The following is a 24782-nucleotide window of genomic DNA, read 5'->3' on the forward strand; positions in this document are numbered from 1 at the left end:
GGCCAGCAGGCCTGGGTCGCGCATCCCGCGCGAGCCTGGGCCTGGGTCGCACGTCCCGCACGGGCCTGGGACGCGCATCCCGTGCGGGCCTGGGATGCGCGTCCCGTGCACCGCTGCCGCCCGCCGCCGGTCGCCGGCGGTCCTCCACCGCCTCGATTCTCATGCCGACTTCAAAAGCTCGTATCTCCTCCATTCGAGCTCCGATTCAGGTGATCTTGGTCTCGTTGGACTCCATTTTTCACCGCGAACCTTGCTGTGGGCTCAATGTGGGCTAAATCTCGAGGCATCAAATCTTAACAATTGGTATCAGATGCGACCCAGGTACTTCATATAAGTTATCACATGCATTTACTTGCAGGACATCTAACTCCTGGGTAATAGACTCAGGAGCATCCAGTCACATGACAGGGGCACGTAATAGTTTTATTTCATATTCACCATGTTCAGGACATGACAAGGTCAGAATAGTTGATGGATCTTTTACCCCTGTTTCAGAAAAAAGATCCATTGACTGTACTCCTAACTTAAGATTATCATCAGTATTGCATGTTCCATCCTTTCCTACAAATTTACTCTCTATCAGCTCTGTTACTAGAGATTTGAACTGCTCTGTCACTTTTTGGCCTTCACATTGTCTATTTCAGGAGCAGAGAACGGGGAAGATACTTGGGGGTGGTAGAATGCACAATGGACTCTATTATCTATCAACTGATGAGAAAAGTATGAGCTCTTCTTTGATGGGGTATGCATTGTCTGCTGAAGGTGCCACTTCAGAACTTATGTTACATCATCGTAGGCTGGGTCACATTTCTTTTTCTATTCTTAGTCGCTTATTTCCATCTTTATCAACTAAATGCAATAAAAATTTGTTAGTTTGTGATCATTGTGAATTAGCTAAACACACCAGAGCAGTATTTTCTATATCTGAAATTAGAAGTTCTCAACCTTTTGCTTTAATTCACTCTGATGTATGGGGACCATGTAGTACCAATACTCTCAAGGGCCATAGGTGGTTTGTTACCTTCATTGATTGTTTTAGTCGAGTAACTTGGGTCTATTTATTGAAGGAAAAAATGGGAGTTTTAAACTGTTTTAAAGAGTTTCATAAACTTGTAGGTACTCAGTTTGGTATTGAAATTAAAATTCTACGTTCTGACAATGGCACAGAATACATTAATCAGGAGTTCCGTGCGTATCTTTAAACTCATGGAATTCTTCATCAAACCACTTGTGTTGATACTCCTGCTCAAAATGGAGTTGCCGAAAGAAAAAATCGGCACTTATTGGAAGTAGCCCGATCCTTACTTTTTACCATGCAAGTTCCTAAATTTTTGTGGGGTGAGTCTGTCTTGACTGCGGCTTACTTGATCAATCGTATGCCTCTAAGAACACTCGGGTTTAAGTCCCTCATACAATGTTTGAAAGGGTCTACTGATTATGTAGTCACTCCTAGGGTCTTTGGATGTGTTTGTTTTGCTCGTGATCATAGACCTTCAGTAGGAAAACTAGATCCACGAGCATTAAAGTGTGTCTTTGTTGGTTACCCTGCTACTCAAAAGGGATACAAGTGCTATTATCCCCCTGAGCGACGAATGCTTATTACTATGGATGTTGCTTTTCGAGAAACTGAAGCTTATTATGGAAGTCGTCTATCTGATAATAAGACACCAGAATTACTTCTTCCGGGTGACTTTCTATACACACCAAATCCTGGTGCCCAGGGGGAGTATCATAGTAATGATGTTCAGAGGGAGCCTAGTATTGAGAATGATGTTCAGAGGGAGCCTAGTGTTGAGAAAGAAGAAGAGTCCAGTGTGCATTCACCACCAATTGCCCATGTATCTCCACCGCTTGAAGCTTCTTCTCCAGAGTCTCCTAATGGTAACAATATTTCTACTACTTCTTCCACTTCTAATCTTAATATTTCTATTGCAAAATGGAAGGGTACTCGCTCAATTGTTCCTCCTGCTCGTTACCGTTATGATATCACTAATTATGTTTCATATAAGAATGTGTCTCCATCTTATCAAAGCTTTATAGCTGCATTAGACTCTGTCTGTATTCTTAGTACCTGACAAAAGGCTATGGCAGAACCTAAGTGGAAGGAAGCAATGTTAGAAGAGATGACTGCTTTATCCAAAAATCAGACGTGGGATCTGGTCACTCTGCCAGCTGGGAAGCATCCTGTAGGGTGTAAATGGGTGTACACTATAAAGCAGACTCCAAAAGGCAAGGTGGAAAGATACAAAGCTCGGTTAGTAGCAAAGGGATACACTCAAATATATGGAGTAGACTATGATGAAACCTTTGCTCTAGTGGCCAAGATGAACTCTGTTCGAACACTTATATCATGTGCTGCTAATTTTGGCTGGGAATTACATCAGTTAGATGTGAAGAATGCATTTCTTCATGGAGATCTTCAGGAGGAAGTATACATGCATATACCACCAGGATTTGAGACTAGAGCAACAATTAGAAAAGTCTGTAAGCTAAAGCGTTCACTTTATGGTCTTAAACAGTCTCCTCGAACCTGGTTTGATCGATTCAGTCGGACTGTAAAAGGAATGGGATATAAACAGAGTAATGCAGATGATACTCTATTCTATAGACATCTCAAGGGAAAGAAAACTATACTCTTGGTTTATGTTGATGATATTGTAATAACAGGAGATGATCATCATGAGATTAAACAACTCAAAGGAAAACTAAAGCAAGCATTTGAGGTAAAAGATCTGGGTCCACTAAGATATTTTTTGGGCATAGAAGTTGGACGATCATCCAAAGGTATTTTTCTGTCACAACAAAAGTATGTACTAGATTTGCTTTCTGAGACTGGGATGTTAGGGTGTAAACCTGCTACTACTCCAATAAATCAAAATCATCGAACAGTGACAGATGGTGGAACTCCTGTTGATCGAGAAAGGTACCAACGATTAGTTGGAAGGTTGATATATCTTTCACATACAAGACCCGACATAGCCTATGCTGTCAGTGTCATCAGTCAATACATGCATGATCCACGAGAATCACACATGGAGAGAGCTTTCAGAGTATTATGCTATCTGAAAGGATGTCCTGGTCGTGGTTTGTTGTTCTCCCAACACAACACATTCCAGGTTGAGGGATTTACTGATGCAGATTGGGCTGGATCATTGGATGATAGGTGATCTACTTCTGGATATTGTACATATGTAGGGGGTAATTTAGTTACCTGGAGAAGCAAGAAACAGTCAGTGGTGGCTAGATCATCAGCAGAAGCTGAATATAGAGCAATGGCTCTAGGCATATGTGAACTTCTTTGGCTTCAGAAGCTGCTTCAGGAATTATAACTTCTAAACAAATTTCCTCTTCGGTTATATTGTGACAACAAAGCAGCGATTGAGATTGTAAGCAATCTGATACAGCATGATCGTACCAAACATATCGAGATTGACCGTCATTTTATCAAAGAAAAGATTAATCAGGGTCAGATCTGCATTACCTATATTCGGTCTTCTGATCAGGTGGCAGACATTCTAACCAAAGGGCTTAGCTCATTGTCTTTTTCTGGATTGACTGACAAGATGGGGCTTCGAGATATCTTCGCCTCATCTTGAGGGGGAGTATTGGAAGGATTGAGCTTAATTGGAAAAAATCTAATTAAAGGTCCAGGGATTTATTCCGTAGCATATTCTTGATTATTCTTTGGCATATTCTTGTTATTCCCCATCTATATTTGGGTCTACATATTTGTATTTATAGGTCTTTGTACACACTTTTGATTAAGAATGAAGAAAAATATAGACGCCCGTGCGGGACGCGCGACCCAGGCCTGCTGGCCCCTTGCCCCGATCCACCGTGGATCGGGTGGTCCACGGCGCGGTCTGTGGACCGCGTGGGCGTTTCTCATGCGTTTCTCGCGGTCCATGATACTATTCCATGGACCTGAGCACGATCCAATGGCCCAGAGGGCTCCCGATCTTGATCCGACGGTTCAGGGGTTTTTTTGACTTTGTTTAGGACTCCTAATCCCTCTCTAATCAAGTTTTAAACTAGGTTTAAGCCTTTAAAAGGCCCTGTGAGGTAACAGAGAGGTTGTGGGTTCGGTTTCTCACCGCCGTATGAACCAGAGGAGAGAGAGAGGCTAGGGCACTGAGAGAGAAGGAGCAGGAGGCTTCTGGACAGCGGTCGCCAGGCTCTTCAGGGGTTCAGGGGGGTCTCCAAGAGAGAGAGAGCTTTTGTGAGGGGAACTTCAGATGAGAGAGAATTGGGTGTACAAGGGTTGAGGGTGAGGTCTCCTCTTGTAAAATTTTTTTTTCATAGTGAAGTTTGCATGCCCCATGGAGGCGAGCCCTTTTGTGGCTGATCCACGTATTTTGATTGTTTTTCCTTTTGTTTTGTTTCTTCTTTCTTCCTGCTGCATCGCGTGGTACTGAAAAGATCTTGAGAGGTGGTGTCCTGGCCAGACATCCACCCAACAAGTGGTATCAGAGCAAGGCGGTACAAGGATGCAAATTACAGTGGTGGTGAACAAGACTGAAGATGGAGAAAACAGGAACAATCAAGATGGAGATCAACAAGTTTGATGGTAAGAGCAATTTCTCCTTGTGGCAGGCAAGGGTGAAGGACGTGCTCATCCAACAGGGGTTGATCGATGCTCTCTTGTGTGATGAGAAGCCGACCACCATGGAGGTGCGGGATTGGAAACGGCTACAGATGCAGGTGGTGAGTACCATCCGCATGTACCTGGCGGATGAGGTGGTGATCCATGTGTTGAGTGAGACTTCCCCGACGGTGCTGTGGTCGAAGCTCGAGGAGTTGTACATGGCGAAGTCTCTCACCAACACTCTTTTCCTCTGGAGATAGTTTTACCAACTGCGGATGACTGAGGGACAGAGCATGCAGGAGCATCTGAGCCATTTCCAGAAGATCCTCACCGACCTTCTCAGCGTTGGCGAGAACGTTGAGGAGAAGACCAGAGTGCTGGTTTTGCTGGCGTCGCTTTCCTCTTCGTACGAGTCCTTGGTGACTGCTCTTCTAGTGGGGAAGAGCACTATCAAGATGGACGAGGTCACCACGGCGATACTCCAGAACGAGGTTCTCAGGAGGGAGAACCCAGCTTCGAGCTCAGGTGTCGATAGCTCAGCTTTGGTGGCTTCTGGAGGTGCAGAAGGCGGTAGACGGAGCGACAGAAGATCGCAACGAGGGCGGTCTAAGTCCAGGAGGGACTTAAGCAAAACTAGGTGTTACCGGTGTGAAGAGTTGGGGCATCTAGCCAGAGATTGCCCTCAACTGAAAAATCAGACAGTGGCTGCTGTAGCGACGACCGACAGCGATTCAGATGGAGATGTCCTGGAGATATCTGATGAGGTATCTACTTCTTCCCAGCAGTGGATATTAGATTCTGCATGCCCCTATCATGTGTGTTGCAGAGAGGAGCAGTTTGACTCCCTGGAGAACAGTGAGGGCACGTATATCTGCCGGATGGATCGAGCTGTGCGATCAGAGGTATTGGGATGGTCAGCTGGAGGACACATGACGGTGCAGTGAGGAGATTGAGGGAGGTCCGATACATACCCGATTTCAGACGAAATCTTATCTCACTTAGCAGACTAGATTCGAGAGGCTACAGGATGGTAGCTGGTGGAGGAATCCTGAGGGTGCTATGCGGCGATAGGATTATGCTGGAGGGGAAGAAGGGGAGCAGAGGACATTATTACCTGGTAGGGAGCCCAGTGCGAGGTGGAGCTTCGAGAGCCAGGTGGAGCCCAGAGTGAGGTGGAGCTCCAGGAGGTGAATCGGGCACGAGACAGGAGACTCGGGAGGACGAGAGGCGACGTCGCAAGGTGAGATTCCTATTGCCGCAGGATGATGCCCCGAGCAGGTCTCAGGTCAGGAGGAGCACAGCATACGATGAAGATGGGATCGAGCAGCCTGGCTCGACTCCCATGTTTGCCCATCCATGATCAGCAGGCGATTGCCCCAGGGCATGAGGGCGAGGAGATCTAGAAGCTCTCGAAGTTTGGAGGAGGCCGAATATCGAGTCGAGATGGAGATTGTTAGAATTTGATGCCTCGAGATTCAGCCCATATTGAGCCCACAGTGAGGTTTGCGGTGAAAAATGGAGTCCAACGAGACCAACATCACCTGAATCGGAGCTCGGATGGAGGAGATACGAGCTTTTGAAGTCGGCACGAGAATCGAGGCGGCGGAGGACCGCCGGCGACCGGTGGCGGGCGGCAGCGGTGCGACCGCAGGCGGCGGCGCGCGGGACGTGTGTCCCAGGCCCGCATGGGATGCGGGTCCCAGGCCCGTATGGGACGCGCGACCCAGGCCCATGCGGGACGCGCGACCCAGGCCTGCTGGCCCTTGCCCCAGTCCACCGTGGATCGGGTGGTCCACGGCGCGGTCTGTGGACCGCGTGGGCATTTTCCACGCTTTTCTCACGGTCCACGGCACTATTTCATGGACCTGAGCGCGATCCAACGGCCCAGAGGGCTCCCGGTCTTGATCCGACGGTTTAGAGATTTTTTTAGCTTTGTTTAGGACTCCTAATCCCTCTCTAATCAAGTTTTAAACTAGGTTTAAGCCTTTAAAAGGCCCTGTGAGGTAACAGAGAGGTTGTGGGTTCGGTTTCTCGCCACCGTACGAACCAAAGGAGAGAGAGAGGCTAAGGCACTGAGAGAGAAGGAGCAAGAGGCTCCTGGACAGCGGTCGCCAGGCTCTTCAGGGGTTCAGGGGGGTCTCCTAGAGAGAGAGAGCTTTTGTGAGGGAAACTTTAGATGAGAGAAAATTGGGTGTACAAGGGTTGAGGGTGAGGTCTCCTCTTGTAAAATTTTTTTTCATAGTGAAGTTTGCATGCCCCGTGGAGGCGAGCCCTTTTGTGGCTGATCCACGTATTTTGATTGTTTTTCCTTTTGTTTTGTTTCTTCTTTCTTCCTGCTGCATCGCGTGGTACTGAAAAGGTCTTGGGAGGTGGTGTCCTCTTCTTTCCTCGGCACGCTCCGTATCCGTAAATCACGGCGCGTCTCCGAAAAGTAAAAGCTATTCCTAATATTAATCTAACAAGAAAGCATAAATAAAAATATATAAATGAGAGCAATTAAAGAACTCATGACAATTTAAATAAAAAACATAATCTTTATTGCATATAAAGAAATACAGGAAAGTTTAGAATAATAAACCATCTCTGTATCGTTACAAAATTTCTTCTCCACTCCCGAGACTGCCAGTCTAGCTGCTCATGAAGTAGTCCCTTTCTATTCCTCTATGCAAGGCTCTAGAAGAATTTCTGGGCTCCCCCTCTAATGGGAGTACAAAAGCATTTTTATAGGTATTAGGAGGGAGGAGTTTTACATGGTTTTCCGATGTGGGACTAAAAAAAAAATACAAATTTTTCCACTTGAGGTATTTCCAAATAAAAATTTTTCCTTTAATTTGCTCGCCACTGTGTCTGCGGTGCGCGCCTGCTTGCGTCCATCCCGCCCGCATCCACGCTCACCCGCGGCATCCGCACCGCATCCTGCCCGCGTCCGCGCGTTCACGCTCGCCCACGTTCACGCTCGCCCAGGGAAAATCAACGTGAACCAACCTTTTCACATGAACCAACCTTTTCGCATACCAAAAAGAAACTTTTGTTTCTTTACAATGACATCTATATCCTTTTGGATTCCTTGCATAGTATCTTCGTTTTCTATAATACCGAATGCGTCTTTCTTTTATTTTAATTTTATTTTAAATCCAAATTTCTTCAAACTTGAGTCTTTTTGATCTATGAATCGGACTCTTTGTATCGACGATCATCTTTCCTATAACACATAAAAAGAAGCATCAAATTCTTAATAAATAAAATAAATTAAATATAATTTTTTACTTTAAATGACTTAAATTAAGTATTTATCAATGAGCTATGATCATATTTTTCCTGTGACAGGGTCATAACATCGCGTATCTTTTTGCGGTGAGCTGCGAATCATATGGCAGCAAAGTCCTTTGGAATCAATGGTCTCTCTAATGGTTTATCGCTGGTCTCTCTGACGACATAAATTCTCAGGACAAATCAATTGCCAACGTATATGATTCCATTGGCGGGATCCTTTACATAGTCAAGTTGTCAATTCATATTGTTCTTATATCAAAATTATTCATAAATCATGTTTCATAATCTAATTTTGATAAAAAAATATATAATCATGTAGTATCGAAATCAATCAATATAATGCATCATGAAATCAATATGTTCAATCATGCTTCATCATAACATATCAAATAAGATATTTTCATAACAAAATATCATTCATCCAATTCATGCATCGTTTCACAAATCATATCAAAAAAATATATTATAATTTATCAATAAATCTAGAAAAAATAAAATATTACTTACCTCGAATGCATTCCAATAAATCCACATAATTCTATAAATTTTCTTCCAAAATTCTTCAGTTCATAAATCATATCACAATATCCGATTATCAGGTGTCAATGATACCTATATGAGATCAAATTCAATAATCAGAAAGAATACGAATATCATATTTCAATGATTTAGATTGGGTCCGATCATCTAATTTCATCTAATCAAAATCTAATTAGGACATAGATGATCCAAAGTTTGACTATCAGATCAAATTAAATTTGAAGTGATAGGATCGAAGTTTCTTCATTGGTTTTATAGAATCAAGTGGAGAGAGAAAATCAAAGGAGAGAGAATTTATGAGGTACAATTCAAATTAATCAGATGACACAATCCAACATTACGATTGATCCAATATCTTGATTGATGAAATCAACATGATCAAATCAAGTCATGACTAGATAGGGATCATGGATGATGAAATCTAAGGATTCATGGTCTGATCAAGGTGAGTGCCAATACACTACCCAATAATCATGAATCAAGATTCTTCATCAGATCAAAAATATTAAAAGAAATTCTTTCATTGACTAATCTTTTTAGAGAGAGAAATCTATAGAGAGAGAAATGACTTAGAGAAAAAAAATTCTAGAGAGAGAAAATTCTAGAGAGAAATTTATCTTGAACTCTTCAGACGATATGATTCAACAAATTCGATCGATCAGATCAAATCATGCTGAGATTATCATGTGGATAATTCAATAAAATCATAGAAAATAAAATCTTAAAAATACCTAATCTGATCAAAGTGGGTGTCGGTGTACCGTCCGACTTTCACAGATCAAAAATCATCACTAGGATCATTTAAATTCATCATCATTCTTCTCAAATTTTAGAAAATCTTAGGAGAGAGAAATAATCTAGAGAGAGAAAGTAGAGAGAGAAAGTAGAGAGAAAAAAAGAGAGAGAGAAAGTAGAGAGAGAAAGTCTCTCTCTTTCTTCTTCTTTTACTTTTTTTTTTCTTTTCTCTTTTCTTTTCTATTTTTCTTTTTCTTTTTCTTTTCTTTTTCTTTTCTTTTTCTTTTTTTTTCTTTTCTTTTTCTTTTTCTTTTTCCTGCGGTTTCCTTTGGGCCGAAATAGGGGACCGACAGGTCCCCTCCCTTTGATCGGCCATCCGGGCCGCAGCTGGAATGATGAAGGCCGATGGCAGGGGGGCAACCCTCTCAAGTTCGGAGAGGCCAAGGCTGGCAGTCGGCAGTGATCGCCGGTGTCGGAAAAATCAAAGAGAAGAAGAGACCAAACGGGAGGTCCCTTCTTCAACGAAATTCGGTGACACCCATCGCCGACAGTTGTGCACAAAGGCACAGAAAAAAGAGAGAGGAGAGAGGAAGAGGAAGAAGGGCTTACCTCATCCTCCGGTGACCCCACCGACGAAAAATCGTGGCAATCACGAAACGAGGGGCCGCGGCTTCAATCGAGAAAATCAGAGAGAAAACACCAATGATCATCGATGATTGCTATGTCTTCTTACAGAGAAGAAGAGGGGGGTTCTTATAGGGCTCATCCTAGGGTCCTTCAATGGCCCTAGGACTTTGATTTTCAATCAGAATCGGAGAAGGAGAAGACATCGATCGGGAGTCTTCTTCTCCTTTTTTTTTTGGACTTTATGGGTTGGGTTTAAGGCCTAATTGGTTTGGGCCTTAACATTCTTCCCCTCTAAAAAAAATTTCGTCCTCAAAATTTTTCTTGTTTGAGTCTTCATAGTTTCTTACTTGAATCTCATCCTCAAATATTTCAATATTCTAATTCTTGATATAAATTTATTCTTAAATCATTTCATAAAGAAAAAGTCAATACATCAAATATCGATCTGAAACAGAATCATTCATTTCTTATTATCAAAATCAACATCTCAAAGATTTTTAATATTTTAAGATTTCAAAATCATGCTCTCATTTCTTATAAAATAATGTTCAATACCTCATGACTAGATCAAAATCAAATCTATCTCTTGTGAATAGAATAAAATCAATATCTTAATTTTTTGAATAAGAATTTTATTTTATTTTATTTATTTTTTTCAAAATACTAGCCACTCTTAATTAATCAACCCATCATAAGATAGGAAAATATACTTCTATGAAGCATATGATGACATCCTAATCAATCAAAATTCAAAATTATTTTCTCTTATTCGTACTTTCAAAGGTTGAAGGCTTACCATTTCAATCTCATTCTCGAATTTTTAATATTTTAATTCTCGATGCAACTTCATCATTAAGTCATTCCATAAGAAGAATCAATAACTCAAAAGTTGATCTAAATCAAAACTATTTTTTTTATAATCAAAATCAATGTCTCTATTCTAAGTAAGTATATCAATTTTTTTTATCTAAATATTAATTACTCTTAATTAATCAATTCATTATCAAATTAAATTATAAATAACTCCAATCTATCTTTTGTAGAATAATCGTCAATATCAATAGATAACCTCAATCTTTTCTATTCAGTCAGAGAAATAATAATGATTAAAAGAGTTCAAACTTCAAATTTTATTATACTATGGAGATTAATATTTGAGTGTAATAATCGAAGATCAAAATTATTATTTAGTAAATAATCTCAAATTCTTTCTAATAAATAGAGAATTATAAAATTTAATTCTAGGATAGAAAAAATTTATCTCTAAATATTTTAAATCTAAAATCTAAAATCAAAGATCCACTCATCCTAGAATTAGGATGCTAAATATTTTTTTTAGCATAGTAGGTGGAAGCACTACTTTTAAAAATCACATTAAGGATATCTAATTTTTTTTAAAAATATTATTCTTTCCAATATCAATGAATTTTTTTGTATCAAACCATATCATCTATCATGATTCTTTGACTCAAAGAATCAATATTTCTGACTTACTCAAAATAATTCAGATCACCATGCTTCCGCTGCGCACTCTGTTCTAACAATCAAAATTTCTTAGGCTCACCAAAAAATTTTGATCAAATTATTTTTTTATCTTATCAATAGAAAAGATCTAAAATTTCAAATTTCAATTAAAAAAAGATTAACTTTCGATTCTTATTCATACTTTTATTGGTATACAATAATCTTGATTAACTCTTGAGTTCAATATCATATTTAAAACCATCATATAGGTTTACTATAATCAATATGAATCAAATTTTTATTTTCATAAAGATTCAATTAGATAAATTTCAAATCAAAATCTTTATAAGTCAAATCAATGAGAAAATCCTTCGATAGTCCATTAAATTAGGACATAATCAGAACATATAAGAATTTCAAATCATTATCTTTTCTAAAATTTCTATCATCAGGATTTTCATATCTATCAAGTATTCTTTCCTAACAATCATACCAGCCTCAAAAAATTAATTCTCTACTTAATAGATTCAATCAGAGATCTTATTAACAAAAGTAAAAGAACTCCATATCAATTCTTAAATCCAAAATTTTTAAATTATAAATTCATATGGATCTCATAATCTAAAATAAATATAAGTCAGATCTTTTATCTTAATCTAAAGATAGCAGTCTTTCATTAACAACCTCAACAACAATATCAAAAATTTTTTTTGATCAACTTAGATACAAAATCTTGAAATTAAAATTTTATACACATTATATAGTCTTCAAGAGATACAATAAGATCTATTATTTATATCCAAAGATAATGATTAAAGATTCCAGTACAATGAATATCCAACAATCTCATAATCGATTTCTTCAATAAGAAATAGGCTTCTTTGCAATATCTTCAAATATGCATTCATCCTAATATGCCACTTTATATATGATCCACATACCAAGTTCAATTTCGATAAATCTTCCAATCAAGCATCATAAAAGACTTTCTTAGTCCATCTTGGAACAACATTTTATCATCAAATCTTTATCTTACCAATAATAGTCAACTTCTCAACTAGAAGTAATATCATAGTATTATTCTCACATCAAATTTGAACTTACGATTTGCTTGAATAATCAATGATCAAATTAATAACCACAATGCACAATAAATTTTATATCAATCCTTTTGTGATTATTTTCGATCAAAATCTAACTAATCATATCATGATCTATAGATCATCCATCATATTTCAAACTCAATATATCATAATCTCTTATGATCTTTTCATATATAATTTCAATATTTAATCAAAAATTATAAAGATTTCTCCCACTACAATCATCAAAGATCTACACCATAATGTCCCTAGTGTCTCTCCACTGACATCATTCTATACATATCTTAGTTCATCTACTAATGCTATGATACCACTTTAATTGTCATGCCTCCGACCCGAGATTGTAAATCGAGGGTCAAGGCAACCACCACATACTCATAGAAAACTCTTTCCATAAGCATACAAGGCATCCTATCATGCTATCCTAAAACAACAGCAGAATAATTAATCAATAATTTAAATCCAAAATATAATGATCTAAATTTTTTCTTTAATATCTTAATAAATTCAACCATGACTCATATGCCTTACATCAAATTCAATAAGACTTTCAACCTAAAATAAAAGAATGAAGATTCTGCTTCTGATCACTCTTCCATTTATATTTTGTATCATTTTAATTTTTCAACATCTGTAAAAATAATAAAATAGGAGGTAATGAGCTAGACAGTCCAGTAAGCAATGATCACTTTCAACAAATTTTATCAGGCATTAAAGTAAATAATCATTTATAAAAAATAAGCATATCGAGTTCATCAATTTGAAATCAATTTAGATTATGCAATATATTTCATGCCAAATTTTTTTCTTTTTCAAAATTCGAGTTTCTTTCGAGATTTTAATTTTTTTCATTCTTAAATTTTTTTCATCAACCATGAGCTATGATTGTATTTTTCTTGTGGCAGGATCATAACACCGCGTATCTTCTTGCGGTGAGCTGCAAATCATCTGGTAGCAAAGTCCTTCAAAACTGCGATCTCTCTGACTGTTTGTCGCTGGTCTCTCTGACGTTATAAACCCTCAGGATAAATCAATTGCCAACGAATATACCTCCATTGGTGCTGTCCTTTATATAGTCAGATTGTCAATTCATATTGTTCTTATATCAAAATTCTTCATAAATCATATTTCATATTCTAATTTTGATAAGAAAACATATAATCATGTAGTATCAAAATCAATCAATATATGCATCATGAAATCAATATGTTCAATCATGCTTCATCATAATATTTTAAATAAGATATTTTCATAATAAAATATCATTCATCCAATTCATACATCGTTTCACAAATTATATCAAAAAAATATATTATAATTTATTGATAAATCTAGAAAAAATGAAACATTACTTACCTCGAATGCATTCCAATAAATCCATATAATTTTATAATTTTTTTTTCAAAATTCTTCAGTTCATAAACCATATCACAATATCTGATTATCAGGTGTCAATAATACCTATACGAGATCAAATTCAATAATTAGAAAGAATACGAATATCATATTTCAATGGTTTAGATTGGGTCTGATCATCTAATTTCATCTAATCAAAATCTAATTAGGACATAGACGATCCAAAATTTGACTATCAGATCAAATTGGATTCAAAGTGATAGGATTGAGATTTTTTCATTGGTTTCATAGAATCAAGTGGAGAGAAAAAATTAGAGGAGAGAGAATTTATGAGGTACAATTCAAATTAATCAAGTGACACAATCCAACATTACGATTGGTCTAATATCTTGATTGATGAAATCAATATGATCAAATCAAGTCATGGCTAGATTGGGATCATGGATGATCAAATCTAAGGATTCATGGTCTGATCAAGGTGAGTGCCAATATACTGCCCAACAATCATGGATCAAGATTCTTCATCAGATCAAAAATATTAAAAGAAATTCTTTTATTGACTAATCTTTTTAGAGAGAGAAATCGATAAAAAGAGAAATGGCTTTGAGAAAAAAATTTAGAGAGAGAAAATTCTAGAGAGAAATTCATCTTGAACTCTTCAGATGATATGATTCAACAAATCCAATCGATCAGATCAAATCATACTGAGATTATCATGTGGATAATTCAATAAAATCATGAAAAATAGAATCTTAAAAATATCTAATCTGATCAAAGTTGGTGTCGGTGTACCGTCCGACGATCACAGATCAAAAATCCATCCTAGGATCATTTAAATTCATCATCATTCTTCTCAAAATTTTAAAAAATCTTAGGAGAGAGACATAATCTAAAGAGAGAAAGTAGAGAGAGAAAATAGAGAGGGAAAGAAAAAGTAGAGAGAAGAAGAGAGGGAGAAAGAGAAAGCAGAGAGAGAAAGTCTCTCTCTTTCTTCTTCATTTTCTTTTTTTTTTCTCTTTTTTTTCTTTTTTTCTTTTTCTTTTTTTTTCTTTTTTTTTTCTTTTTTTTTCTTTCTCTTTTCCTTCTTCTTCCTGCGATTTCCTTTGGGCTGAAACAGGGGACCGACAGGTCCCCTCCCTTTGACAGGTCGTCCGGGCCGTAGCCGGCACGGTGAAGACCGACAGCAGGGGGAAACCCTCTCGAGTTTGGAGAGGCCAAGGCCGGCAGTCGGTAGTGATCGCCAGCGCCGAAAAAGTCAAAGAGAAGAAGAGACCAAACAGCGGGTCCCTTTTTCGATGAAATTCGACGACACCCATCGCCGACAGTTGTGCACAGAGGCACAAGAAAAAGAGAGAAGAGAGAGAAAGAGGAAGAAGGGCTTACCTCATCCTCCGATGACTCCACCGGCGAGAAATCGTGGCGAGCACGAATCGAGGGGTCATGGCTTCAATCGAAGAAATTAGAGAGAAAATACCGACGATCATCGGTGATTGCTATGTCTTCTCACAAAAGAGAGAAGGGGGGTTCTTATAGGGCTCATCCTAGGGTCTTTCAATGGCCCTAGGACTCCGATTTTCAATCAAAACCAGAGAAGGAGAAGACTCCCGATCGGAGTCTTCTTTTCTTTTTTTTTTTTGGATTTTGTGGGTTAGGTTTAAGGCCTAATTGGGTCGGACCATAACATTCTTTCTCTCTAAAAGAAATTTTATTCTCAAAATTTTTCTTGCTTGAGTCTTCATAGTTTCTTACTTGAATCTCATCCTCAAATATTTCAATATTCTAATTCTTGATATAAATTTATTCTTAAATCATTTCATAAAGAAAAAGTCAATACATCAAATATCGATCTGAAACAGAATCATTCATTTCTTATTATCAAAATCAACATCTCAAAGATTTTTAATATTTTAAGATTTCAAAATCATGCTCTCATTTCTTATAAAATAATGTTCAATACCTCATGACTAGATCAAAATCAAATCTATCTCTTGTGAATAGAAGAAAATCAATATCTTAATTTTTTGAATAAGAATTTTATTTTATTTTATTTTATTTTTCAAAATACTAGCCACTCTTAATTAATCAACCCATCAAAAGATAGGAAAACATACTTCTATGAAGCATATGATGACATCCTAATCAATCAAAAATCAAAAATATTTTCTCTTATTCATACTTTCAAAGGTCGAAGACTTACCATTTCAATCTTATTCTCGAATTTTTAATATTTTAATTCTCGATGCAACTTCATCATTCAGTCATTCCATAAGAAGAATCAATAACTCAAAAGTTGATCTAAATCAAATTTTTTTTTTTTATAATCAAAATCAATGTCTCTATTCTAAGTAAGTATATCAAATTTTTTTATCTAAACATTAATTATTCTTAATTAATCAATTTATTATTAAATTAAATTATAAATAACTCCAATCCATCTTTTGTAGAATAATCATCAATATCAATAGATAACCTCAATCTTTTCTATTCAGTTAGAGAAATAATAATGACTAAAAGAGTTCAAACTTTAAATTTTATTATACTATGGAGATTAATATTTGAGTGTAATAATCGAAGATCAAAATCATTATTTGAGAAACAATCTCAAATTCTTTCTAATAAATAGAGAATTATAAAATTTAATTCTAGGATAGAAAAAATTTATCTCTAAATATTTTAAATCTAAAATCAAAAATCAAAGATCCACTCATCCTAGAATTAGGATGCTAAATATTTTTTTTTAGCATAGTAGGTGGAAGCACTACTTTTAAAAATCACATTAAGGATATCCAATTTTTTTTTAAAATATTATTCTTTCCAATATCAATGAATTTTTTTGTATCAAACCATATCATCTATCATGATTCTTTGACTCAAAGAATTAATATTTCTGACTTACTCAAAATAATCCAGATCACCATGCTTCCGCTGCGCACTCTGTTCTAACAATCAAAATTTCTTAGGTTCACCAAAAAATTTTGATCAAATTATTTTTTTATCTTATCAATAGAAAAGATCTAAAATTTCAAATTTCAATTGAAGTCAAAGATTAACTTTTGATTCTCATTCATACTTTTATTGGTATACAATAATCTTGATTAACTCTTGAGTTCAATATCACATTTAAAACCATCATATAGGTTTACTATAATCAATATGAATCAAATTTTTATTTTCATAAAGATTCAATTAGATAAATTCTAAATCAAAATCCTTATAAGTCAAATCAATGAGAAAATCCTTCGATGGTCCATTAAGTTAGGACATAATCAGAACATATAAGAATTTCAAATCATTATCTTTTCTAAAATTTCTATCATCAGGATTTTCATATCTATCAAGTATTCTTTCCTAACAATCATACCTGCCTCAAAAAATCAATTCTCTACTTAATAGATTCAATCAGAGATCTTATTAACAAAAGTAAAAGAACTCCATATCAATTCTTAAATTCAAAATTTCTAAATTATAAATTCATATGGATCTCAAAATCTAAAATAAATATAAGTCAGATCTTTTATCTTAATCTAAAGATAGCAGTCTTTCGTTAACAACCTCAACAACAATATCAAAATTTTTTTTTTTGATCAACTTAGATACGAAATCTTGAAATTAAAATTTTATACACATTATATAGTCTCCAAGAGATACAATAAGATCTATTATTTATATCCAAAGATAATGATTAAAGATTCCAGTACAATGAATATCCAACAATCTCATAATCGATTTCTTCAATAAGAAATAGGCTTCTTTGCAATATCTTCAAATATGCATTCATCCTAATATGCCACTTTATATATGATCCACATACCAAGTTCAATTTCGATAAATCTTTCAAGCAAGCATCATAAAAGACTTTCTTAGTCCATCTTGGAACAACATTTTATCATCAAATCTTTATCTTACCAATAATAGTCAACTTCTCAACTAGAAGTAATATCATAGTATTATTCTCACATCAAATTTGAACTTACGATTTGCTTGAATAATCCATGATCAAATTAATTACCACAATGCACAATAAAATTTTATATCAATCCTTTTGTGATTATTTTCGATCAAAATCTAACTAATCATATCATGATCTATAGATCATCCATCATATTTCAAACTCTATATGTCATAATCTCTTATGATCTTTTCATATATAATTTTAATATTTAATCAAAAATTATAAAGATTTCTTCCACTACAATCATCAAAGATCTACACCATAATGTTCCTAGTGTCTCTCCACTGACATCATTCTATACATATCTTAGTTCATCTACTAATGCTATGATACCACTTTTAATTGTCATGCCTCCGACCCGAGATTGTAAATCGAGGGTCAAGGCAACCACCACATACTCATAGAAAACTCTTTCCATAAGCATGCAAGGCATCCTATCATGCTATCCTAAAACAACAGCAGAATAATTAATCAATAATTTAAATTCAAAATATAACGATCTAAATTTCTTCCTTAATATCTTAATAAATTCAACCATGATTCATATGCCTTACATCAAATTCAATAAAACTTTCAACCTAAAATAAAAGAATGGAGATTCTGCTTCTAATCACTCTTCCATTTATATTTTGTATCATTTTAATTTCTCAACATCTGTAAAAATAATAAAATAGGAGGTAATGAGCTAGACAGTCCAGTAAGCAATGATCACTTTCAATAAATTTTATCAGGCATTAAAGTAAATAATTATTTATAAAAAATAAGCATATCGAGTTCATCAATTTGGAATCAATTTCGATTATGCAATATATTTCATGCCAATTTTTTTTCTTTTTCAAAATTCGAGTTTCTTTCGAGATTTTAATTTTTTTCATTCTTAAATTTTTTTCGTCAACCATGAGCTATGATTATATTTTTCTTGTGGCAGGATCATAACACCGCGTATCTTCTTGCGGTGAGCTGCAAATCATCTAGCAGCAAAGTCCTTCGGAACTGCTGGTCTCTCTGACTGTTTGTCGCTGGTCTCTCTGACGTTATAAACCCTCAGGATAAATCAATTGCCAACGAATATACCTCCATTGGTGGGGTCCTTTATATAGTCAGATTGTCAATTCATATTGTTTTTATATCAAAATTCTTCATAAATCATGTTTCATATTCTAATTTTCATAAGAAAACATATAATCATGTAGTATCAAAATCAATCAATATATGCATCATGAAATCAATATGTTCAATCATGCTTCATCATAATATTTTAAATAAGATATTTTCATAATAAAATATCATTCATCCAATTCATACATCATTTCACAAATTATATCAAAAAAATATATTATAATTTATCGATAAATCTAGAAAAAATGAAACATTACTTACCTCGAATGCATTCCAATAAATCCATATAATTTTATAAATTTTTTTTCAAAATTCTTCAATTCATAAACCATATCACAATATCCGATTATCAGGTGTCAATAACACCTATACGAGATCAAATTCAATAATTAGAAAGAATACGAATATCATATTTCAATGGTTTAGATTGGGTCTGATCATCTAATTTCATCTAATCAAAATCTAATTAGGACATAGACGATCCAAAGTTTGACTATCAGATCAAATCGGATTCAAAGTGATAGGATCGAGGTTTTTTCATTGTTTTCATAGAATCAAGTGGAGAGAAAAAATCAGAGGAGAGAGAATTTATGAGGTACAATTCAAATTAATCAAGTAACACAATCCAACATTACGATTGGTCCAATACTTGATTGATGAAATCAACATGATCAAATCAAGTCATGGCTAGATTGAGATCATGGATGATCAAATCTAAGGATTCATGGTCTGATCAAGGTGAGTGCCAATATACTGCCCAACAATCATGGATCAAGATTCTTCATCAGATCAAAAATATTAAAAGAAATTCTTTTATTGACTAATCTTTTTAGAGAGAGAAATCGATAAAGAGAGAAATGGCTTTGAGAAAAAAATTTAGAGAGAGAAAATTCTAGAGAGAAATTCATCTTGAACTCTTCAGATGATATGATTCAACAAATCCAATCGATCAGATCAAATCATACTGAGATTATCATGTGGATAATTCAATAAAATCATGAAAAATAGAATCTTAAAAATATCTAATCTGATCAAAGTTGGTGCCGGTGTACCGTCCGACAATGACAGATCAAAAATCCATCCTAGGATCATTTAAATTCATCATCATTCTTCTCAAAATTTTAAAAAATCTTAGGAGAGAGATATAATCTAGAGAGAAAAAGTAGAGAGAGAAAATAGAGAGGGAAAGAAAAAGTAGAGAGAAGAAAAGAGGGAGAAAGAGAAAGCAGAGAGAGAAAGTCTCTCTCTTTCTTCTTCATTTTCTTTTTTTCTCTTTTTTTTCTTTTTTTCTTTTTCTTTTTTTTTCTTTTTTTTTCTTTTCTTTTTCTTTTTCTTTTCCTTCCTTCTTCTTCCTGCGGTCTCCTTTGGGCTGAAACAGGGGACCGACAGGTCCCCTCCCTTTGACAGGTCATCCGGGCCACAGCCGGCACAGCAAAGACCGACAGCAGGGGGGAAACCCTCTCGAGTTCGGAGAGGCCAAGGCCGGCAGTCGGTAGTAATCGCTAGCGCCGAAAAAGTCAAAGAGAAGAAGAGACCAAACAGCGGGTCCCTTTTCTGATGAAATTCGACAACACCTGTCGCCGACAGTTGTGCACAGAGGCTCGAGAAAAAGAGAAAAGAGAGAGGAAGAGGAAGAAGGGCTTACCTCATCCTCCGGTGACTCCACCGGCGAGAAATCATGGCGAGCACGAATCGAGGGGTCATGGCTTCAATCGAAGAAATTGGAGAGAAAATACTGGCGATCGTCGGTGATTGCTATGTCTTCTCACAAAGGAGAGGAGGGGGATTCTTATAGGGCTCATCCTAGGGTCTTTCAATAGCCCTAGGACTTCGATTTTCAATCAAAACCAGGGAAGGAGAAGACTCCGATCGGGAGTCTTCTTTTCTTTTTTTTTTTTCGGACTTTGTGGGTTGGGTTTAAGGCCTAATTGGGCCGGGCCATAACATTCTTTCCCTTTAAAAGAAATTTTATCCTCAAAATTTTTCTTGCTTGAGTCTTCATAGTTTCTTACTTGAATCTCATCCTCAAATATTTCAATATTCTAATTCTTGATATAAATTTATTCTTAAATCATTTCATAAAGAAAAAGTGAATACATCAAATATCAATCTGAAACAGAACCATTCATTTCTTATTATCAACATCAACATCTCAAAGATTTTTAATATTTTAAGATTTCAAAATCATGCTCTCATTCCCTATAAATTAATGTTCAATACCTCATGACTACATCAAAATTAAATCTATCTCTTGTGAATAGAAGAAAATCAATATCTTAATTTTCTGAATAAGAATTTTATTTTATTTTATTTTTTTTTTTTCAAAATACTAACCGCTCTTAATTAATCAACCCATCATAAAATAGGAAAACATACTTCTATGAAGCATATGATGACATCCTAATCAATCAAAATTCAAAAATATTTTCTCTTATTCATACTTTCAAAGGTTGAAGATTTACCATTTCAATCTCATTCTCAAACTTTTGATATTTTAATTCTCGATACAACTTCATCATTAAGTCATTCCATAAGAAAAATCAATAACTCAAAAGTTGATCTAAATTAAAACTATTTTTTTTTATAATCAAAATCAATATTTCTATTCTAAGTAACTCTATCAATTTTCTTTATCTAAATATTAACTACTCTTAATTAATCGATTCATTATCAAATTAAATTATAAATAACTCCAATCCATCTTTTGTAGAATAATCATCAATATCAATAGATAACATCAATCTTTTCTATTTAGTCAGAAAAATAATAATGATCAAAAGAGTTCAAACTTCAAATTTTATTATATCCTAGAGATAAATATTTGAGTACAATAATCTAAGATCAAAATCATTATTCGATAAACAATCTCAAATTCTTTCTAATAAATAAAAATTATAAAATTTAATTCTAGGATAGAAAAAAATTATCTTTAAATATTCTAAATCTAAAATCAAAAATCAAGGATCCACTCATCCTAGAATTAAGATGCTAAAAATTTATTTTAGCATAATAGGTGGAAGCACTACTTTTAAAAATCACATTAAGGATATCCAAATTTTTTTTTTAAATATTATTCTTTTCAAAATCAATGAATTTTTTTATATCAAACCATATCATCTATCATGATTCTTTGACTCAAAGAATCAATATTTCTAATTTACTCAAAATAATCCAAATCATCATGCTTCCGCTGCGCACTCTGTTCTAACAATCAAAATTTCTTAGGTTCACCAAAAAATTTTGATCAAATTATTTCTTTATCTTATCGATAGAAAAGATATAAAATTTTAAATTTCAATTAAAGTCAAAGATTAACTTTTGCTTCTCATTCATACTTTTACTAGTATACAATAATCTTGATTAACTCTTGAGTTCAATATCATATTTAAAACCATCATATAGATTTACTATAATCAATTTGAATCAAATCTTAATTTTCATATCAATTTAATTAGATAAATTTCGAATCAAAATCCTTATAAGTCAAATCAATGAAAAAATCCTTCGATGGTCCATTAAGTTAGGACATAATCAGAACATGTAAGAATTTCAAATCATTATCCTTTCTAAAATTTCTATCATCAGGATCTTCAATATCTATCAAGAATTCCTTTCTAACAATCATGCAAGCCTCAAAAAATCAATTCTCTACTTAATAGATTCAATCAGAGACCTCATTAACAAAAGTAAAAGAACTCCATATCAATTCCTAAATCCAAAATTTCTAAATTATAAATTCACATAGGTCCCATAATCTCAAATAAATATAAGTCAGATCTTTTATCTTAATCTAAAGATAGCAGTCTTTCATTAATAACCTCAACAAGAATATCAAAAAATTTTATTTTTTTTATCAACTTAGATACAAAATTTTTAAATTAAAATTTTATACACATCATATAGTCTCTAAGAGACACAATAAGATATATTATTTAGATCCAAGGATGATGATTAAAGATTTCAGTACAATGAATATCCTACAATCTCATAATCAATTTCATCAATAAGAAATAGGCTTCTTTGCAATATCTCCAAATATGCATTCATCCTAATATGCCACTTTATATATGATCCACATACCAAGTTCAATTTCGATAAATATTCCAATCAAGCATCATAAAAGACTTTCTTAGTCCATCCTGGAATAATATTTTATCATCGAATCTTTATCTTACCAATAATAGTCAACTTCTCAACTGGAAGTAATATCATAGTATTATTCTCACATCAAATTTGAACTTACAATTCACTTGAATAATCAATGATCAAATTAATAACCATAGTGCACAATAAAATTTTATGTCAATCCTTTTGTGATTACTTTCGATCAAAATCTAACTAATCATATCATGATCTATAGATCATCCATCATATTTCAAACTCTATATATCATAATCTCTTGTGATCTTTTCATATATAATTTTAATGTTTAATCAAAAATTATAAAGATTTCTCCCACTATAATCATCAAAGATCTACACCATAATATCCCTAGTATCTATCCACTAACACTCATTCTATACACATCTTAGTTCATCCACTAATACTCTGATACCACTTTAATTGTCACACCTCCGATCCGAGATTGTGAATCGAAGGTCATGGCAACCACCGCATACTCATAGAAAACTCTTCCCATAAACATGCAAGGCATCCTATCATGCTATCCTAAAACAACAGCAAAATAATTAATCAATAATTTAAATCTAAAACATAATGATCTAAATTTTTTCTTTAATATCTTAATAAATTCAACCATGATTCATAGGCCTTACATCAAATTCAATAAGACTTTCAACCTAAAATAAAAGTATGAAGATTCTGCTTCTGATCACTCTTCCATTCATATCTTGTATCATCTTAATTTTTCAATATCTGTAAAAATAATAAAATAGGAGGTAATGAGTTAGACAGCCCAGTAAGCAATGATCACTTTCAACAGATTTTATCAGGCATTAAAGTAAATAATCATTTATAGAAAATAAGCATATCGAGTTCATCAATTTGAAATCAATTTCGATTATGCAATATAGTTCATACCAAATTTATTTCTTTTTCAAAATTTGAGTTTCTTTTGAGATTTTAATTTCTTTCATTCTTAAATTTTTTTCATCAATCATGAGCTATGATCATATTTTTTTTGTGGCAGGATCATAACATCGCGTATCTTCTTACAGTGAGCTACAAATCATCTGGCAGCAAAGTTCTTCGAAACCGCTGGTCTCTCTGACGGTTTGTCGCTGGTCTCTCTAGTGATATAAATCTTCAGAATAAATCAATTGCCAACATATATGCCCCCATTGGCGGGGTCCTTTACATAGTCAGATTGTCAATTCATATTGTTCTTATATCAAAATTCTTCATAAATCATGTTTCATATTCTAATTTCGATAAGAAAACATATAATCATGTAGTATCGAAATCAATCAATATAATGCATTATGAAATCAATATGTTCAATTATGCTTCATCATAATATTTTAAATAAGATATTTTTATAACAAAATATCATTCATCTAATTCATGCATCGTTTCACAAATTATATTAGAAAAATATATTATAATTTATCGATAAATCTAGAAAAAGTGAAACATTACTTATTTTGAATGTATTTCAATAAATCCACATAATTCTATAATTTTTTTTTCAAAATTCTTCAGTTCATAAACCATATTACAATATCCGATTATCAGGTGTCAATGATACCAATACGAGATCAAATTCAATAATCAGAAAGAATATGAATATCATATTTCAACGATTTAGATTGGATTCGATCATCTAATTTTATCTAATCAAAATCTAATTAGGACATAGACGATCCAAAATTTGACTATCAAATCAAATCAGATTCGAAGTGATAGGATCGAGGTTTCTTCATTGGTTTCATAGAATCAAGTGGAGAGAGAAAATTAGAGGAGAGAGAATTTATGAAGTACAATTTGAATTAATTAGGTAACACAATCCAACATTACGATTGGTTCAATATCTCAATTAGTGAAATCAACATGATCAAATCAAATCATG

The sequence above is a fragment of the Elaeis guineensis genome, chromosome 9, assembly GCF_000442705.2.
Source record: "Elaeis guineensis isolate ETL-2024a chromosome 9, EG11, whole genome shotgun sequence".
Taxonomy (NCBI): Eukaryota; Viridiplantae; Streptophyta; class Magnoliopsida; order Arecales; family Arecaceae; genus Elaeis; species Elaeis guineensis.